This window comes from Crocuta crocuta, unplaced genomic scaffold (assembly GCF_008692635.1).
Source record: "Crocuta crocuta isolate KB4526 unplaced genomic scaffold, BGI_CrCroc_1.0 scaffold1012, whole genome shotgun sequence".
Classification (NCBI taxonomy): Eukaryota; Metazoa; Chordata; class Mammalia; order Carnivora; family Hyaenidae; genus Crocuta; species Crocuta crocuta.
In genome coordinates this window covers 4,583-10,474 of record NW_027530844.1, presented here as the reverse complement: position 1 = coordinate 10,474, position 5,892 = coordinate 4,583, and the positions used below count along the sequence as shown (strand labels likewise).

Genomic DNA, 5,892 nt, shown 5'->3' with positions numbered 1-5,892 from the left:
TCGCAAGATCCAAACAAGTACATCCCATAATACACTAAAGAGTTGCGTAATGAGGTGCACCTGAGCAGCTCAGTCAGCTAAGACACCAACTCTTGATTTTGGCTCAGGTCATGATCTCACGGTTCATGGGTTCAAGCCCCTTGTCAGGCTCCACGCTGATAGTGCAGAGCCTACCTGGGATTCTCTTTCTCTCCTTCTCTCTCTGCCTCTCTCCTGTTCATGCTCAATCTCTCTGTCTCAAAAAAAAAAAAACACAAAAAAACTAATAAACTTTAAAAAGCAAAACAAAACGAAACAAAAATAAAGAGTTGCATAATGAAAAATTATGACATAAAATGGAATTCAAACAGCATTTAGTATACAGGACTGGAAATATGACCTTCATTTAAGTTCCATCACCAGCATCTCCCAAATGTGTACCCTTAGTCAATTAATAAATCTGTATAAGCCTCAGTTTCCTCACCTTTAAAAAATTTAAAAAGAGGATAAAAATATGTTTTGTTGCTTTATGATTTTGTCATAAGGACTAAAATGAACTCTTCCATGAAAATACTTTCTATATCAGTGCTGTCCAATAAAAAATGATGTATGCCACAAGTACAAGCCATGTATATAACTTTAAATTTTCTAGTAATCACACTAAAAAGGTAAAAAGAAGATCCTTTTGTAGTTCATAAGAGTGATGATTGGGTGTTCACACTGCTGTGTGACATGTGCCACCCTTAAACCCTGTTACGACGTCAGCACATTACCCATCTGATGTAGAAAAAAAAAGTAAAAAGAAATGAATTTTAATAATTTTATTTTACTCAATTTATGCAAAATGTTATAATTTCAACATGTAATCAATATAAAACATGATATTCTACATCTATAGATGTAAAAATTAAATATTCTATTTTACCATATTAAGTCTTTGAAATCCAGTATATCTTTTACATTTATAATACATCTCAATTCCGACTGACCACATTTCAACTGCTCAGTAGCCACATGTGGTCAGTGCCTACCATAGTACACAGGGTAGTTCCAGACATGACAATATGCAGGACAATATGCAGGAACAAATCCCACTCCACCACTCTGCCAGAGGCTCAACTTTCACTTAGTGGACTTCCCTTATACCATATTTAGGCTCTCATTAGAAAGGTAGTAAAATGTAATGTTTAAAAGCACAGACTCTGGAAATAGCCTGCCTGGGTACCAGCTCTACCCATTACAGGCTTTTTAACTTCAAAGCAAACTCACTAACTTCTCTTTGCCTCAGTTTCCTTATCTACAGAATAAGGATAATTTTATCTACCACATAAAATTGTTTTGAAGATTAAGTTAATATTATAAAAAATACTTAATATAGCACCTAGAATATAATAGTGCCCGCTCTTATTGAGTTATTATTATAACTAAAATAAGAATTATTCCTTACTCTCCAAGCCTTATAAAATAAACTACCATAGACTGCATTTTATTCTCTTGTATATTATTATAGCAAAGTTTTATTAAACTTAGTCCTAAATACACTTTCAAACAGTAATATATCTTTTAGATTAACAAGAGCAAGTTCACATTGGAAAGTAATGGAAACATAGCAGTCAGAAAAGCTGACTAGGATAGGCCTGGTCATGGAGGTACTTGAACACCAGACTCAGATGTCCATATTTATTGAGCTCATAATGGAGTCAATGAAGGTTCTGACAAATGATGCTTTAGGGAAATGGTTCTCAACCCTGTATATGCATTAGAATTACTTGGGAGTTTTAAATTTTCCAGTGCCTAGGCTGCATCCCTGATCAATTAAATCAGAATTTCTAGTTCCAGATCCCAGGCTTTTATTTAAATTCCTTTCCTGATTTCAATGCACAATGAAGGTTAAGAGCTACTGCTCTCAGGAGGCTTACTCAGACAGCTATCTTTCTTGGCAAGGAGACCAGTTGAAGGGAAAAAATATCTCTTCTAGGGTCTAAACAAGAGGGCGAGTTTGGTGACGACAACTGGTACTTTCCACCAGAAAAATCTTAGTCCACAGTTAAAAGCAAAAAGGACTCTAAAACCCATGCTAGAGGTAGCCAGAGTCAAAGGAGGTCATAATTGAGATATATAAGTTTAGAAATAAACTATTTGTCTACAAAGAAACCACAAATGACCACCTCTTCTCAACTTTAAATATTTACTAAATTACAAATACATGTTAGGCAAGTTCCATCCATATTAATATAAAAATTATCAAGACTAAATACACTAAAATGTATAAAGCACTAAGCTAAATGGCTTACAAGCATTCTCTAATTTACTCTTCCTAACCACATTGTAATAGGAACCACTGTTAGTTCCAGTTAAGAAAATGAAGCTCAGAAAGATTAAGTAACTTCCTCAAGGTCAAACAAATCGTAAGTGAAAGAGCCAAGATTTGAATTCCAGTCCATTTGACTTCATGCTAGCAAAACCTGAGTTCCTAGCCATCTTATTTGCTATATTATGTATTTTGTGATTTACTTTGTATATTAAGAAATAAATTTTCAGATAAGGAAGCAGAGAGTCAGAGAGATTGAGCAATTTGTCCAAAATCATACAACTATTAAACAGTGGAAATGTGATTCCAATCCAAGGATACAAATGCCAAAAACCTCTAGGGTTAATACTCTTGGTACCACTTCATGTATGCCTTCTTTTTCTATTCTCCCAAAATAGCAGCCCTGGACAGTTTGGAAAACATTTTCTCAATGAGAATACAACAATCCAAAATCTATGGGATGAGGCGAAAGAAGTCCTAAGAGGAAAGTACATTGCACTCCAGGCCTATTTCAAAAAATTAGAAAAAGTGCAAGTGCAAATTCTAACAGCGCACCTAAAGCAACTAGAGGGAGAGCAACAAGAACACCCCAAACCCAGTAGAAGAAGAGAAATAATAAAAATCAGGGCAGAAATAAACAACATAGAAACCAAAGAAACAGTTGAACAGATCAATGAAACCAAGAGTTGGTTTTTTGAAAAAATAAACAAAATTGACAAACCTCTAGCCAGGCTTCACAGAAAGAAAAGAGAGAGCCCTCAAATAGACAAAATCATGAATGAAAAAAGATTGATTACAACCAACCTCTCAAAAATATAAGCAATTATCAGGGAATACTATGAAAAACTATATGCCAACAAACTGGACAACTTAGAAGAAATGGACAAATTCCTAAACACACGCTCACTGCCAAAATTCACATGGGAAGAGACAGAAAACCTGAACAGACCCATAACATCAAAACCCTAGAGGAGAAAGCAGGAAACAACCTCCTTGACCTCCACCACAGCAATTTCTTACTTGACACATCCCCAAAGGCAAGGGAATCCAGAGCAAAAATGAACTATTGGGACCTCATCAAGATTAAAAGCTTCTGCACGGCAAAGGAAACAATCCATAAAACTAACAGGCAACCGACAGAATGGGAAAAGATAGTTGCAAATGACATATCAGATAAAGGGCTAGTATCCAAAATCTATAAGAATCTCACCAAACTCCACACCTGAAAAACAAATAATCCAGTGAAGAAATGAGCAGAAGACATGAATAGACACTTCTCCAAAGTGGACATCCAGGTGGCCAACAAACACGTGAAACGATGCACAGTATCCCTCTGCATCAGGGAAATACAAATCAAAACCACACTGAGATACCACCTCACACCGGTCAGAGTCATTAAAATGAACAAATCAGGAGAATCTAGATACTGGCAAGGATGTGGAGAAACAGGCACCCTCCTACCCTCTGAGTGGGAATGTAAACTGGTGCAGCCCCTCTGGAAAACAGTGTGGAGGTTCCTTAAAAAATTAACACTAGAACTCCCCTATGACCCAGCAATAGCGCTGCTAGGAATTTACCCAAGGGATACAGAAATGCTGATGCATAGGAGCACATGTACCCCAATGTTCATAGCAGCACTCTCAACAATAGCTAAAACATGGAAAGAGCCTAAGTGTCCATCAACGGACGAATGGATCAAGAAGATGTGGTTTATCTATACCATGGAATACTACATGGCAATGAGAAACAATGAAATCTGGCCATGTGTAGCAACATGGATGGACCTTGAGGGTGTTATGCTGAGCGAAATAAGTCAGGCAGAGAAGGACAAATATCATATGTTTGCACGTATAGGAGGATTAGGAGGAACTTAACGGAGAACCGGGGGGAGAAGAAGGAGAAAAACAGTGGGGGAGAGGGAGGGAGGCAAATCATGCGAGACTCTTGAATGCTGAGAACAAACTGAGGGGTGATGGGTATGGAGGGGAGGGGAAGGGGGGTGATGGGCATGGGAGAGGACATTTGAGGGGATGGGCACTGGGTGTTATATGGAAATCAACTTGACAATAAACTATTTTAAAAAATAAATAAATAAAATAGGTGGGGGGAAAGAAAATCCTGTTGGAGAAAATCTAATTTCCAGAGGTACCACCTTATAATATTCAAATATTCACTTTTCAACAACAAAAATCACAATGTATATGAAGAAACAGGAAAGTACTGTCCAAAGGAACAAAATTAATTGTCAGAAACTGTCCTTGAGATGTCCACATATTAGATTTACCAAAGACCTCAAAACAATAACTTTTTTAAAATGTTTTATTTAATTCTGAGAGAGAGAGAGCAAGGGAGGGTGAGACAGGAGGGCTAGAGAGAGAGGGAGATACAGAATCTGAATCAGGCGCCAGGCACTGAGCTAACCGTCAGCACAGAGCCCGATGTGGGACTCGAACCCACAAACCACGTGATCATGACCTGAGCCAAAGTCAGAGGCTTAAGCGACTGAGCCACCCAGGCGCCCCAACAATAACTTTTTAAAATATGCTGAAAGAGCTAAAGGAAAACACAGAGAACTAAAATCATCAGGAATATGATATACAAAGTGAGAATATCATTAAAGATATAAAACTCAAAGAGTGAATAGAGTCTAAGAGACACGTGGGGCACTATCAAGTGGACAAGAAAATACACTATAGGACTCCTAGAAAGTGAACAGAGAATAAAAGGGGCAGAAAGAATATTTGAAGAAATAGGCAAAAACATGCCAAATCTGATGAAAGATAAAAATCTATACATCCAAGAAGCTGAGCAAACATCAAGGAGGACAAACTCAGACTCACAGTGAGACACATTGTAATTAAACTGCCAAAAGCCAAAGATAAAGGGAAGATCTTGAAACCAGCAAGAGAGAAGTGACTTGTCATGTAAAAACAGACCCTCATTTATAATAGCCAATTTACCATCAGAAAACACTGAGACTAGAAGTCAGTGAGAGGACATAAAGTGTAGAAACAAAAAGAAAACTGAAAAACAAGAATTCTACTTTTGGCAAAACTATCCTTCAAAATGAAGGAGAAATTAAGACATTCCCAGGTAAACAAAAGCTGAGGGAGTTCGTTATCAGTATACTTCCCCTACAAGACATGCTAAATGGACTCCTTAGGTTGAAATAAAAGGACACTAGAAAGTAACTCAAAACCATAGGAAGATATAAAGATCTCCTGTAAAGGTAACTATATATGTAAATACAAAAGCTAGCATTATTTTATTTTTGGTTTGTAACACAACTTTTTAATTTCCTACATTTAAAAGACATACACATAATTGCATATCTATGTCCGTATATGCATGGTGTATACAGATGTGATTGTGACAACACACAGCGGAGGGACAGGACNGTCTGCTACAAATTAAGGATATTAAATGTAATCCCCAAGATATCCAAAAATAAAATATTTAAAAATATATGTAAAAGGAAATGAGAAGGGCCAAGAAATAGTCACCATAAAAAACTCAACTAAACACAAAAGAAAGCAGTATAGGAAATGAGAGAGAAAAAAGTATAGGACATACTGAAAACAAAAATGTCCTAAGTAAGTCCC

At 36.8% G+C, this 5,892-nt stretch overlaps 1 non-coding gene across 1 annotated transcript; it reads left to right on the top strand.

The window, feature by feature from the left end:
- Positions 1-658: 658 nt before the first annotated feature.
- On the top strand, positions 659-762 carry LOC144235697 (small nucleolar RNA U13). Its single transcript, XR_013336296.1, has one exon. It is a non-coding gene; the product is annotated as a small nucleolar RNA U13 (small nucleolar RNA).
- Positions 763-5,892: the final 5,130 nt, after the last annotated feature.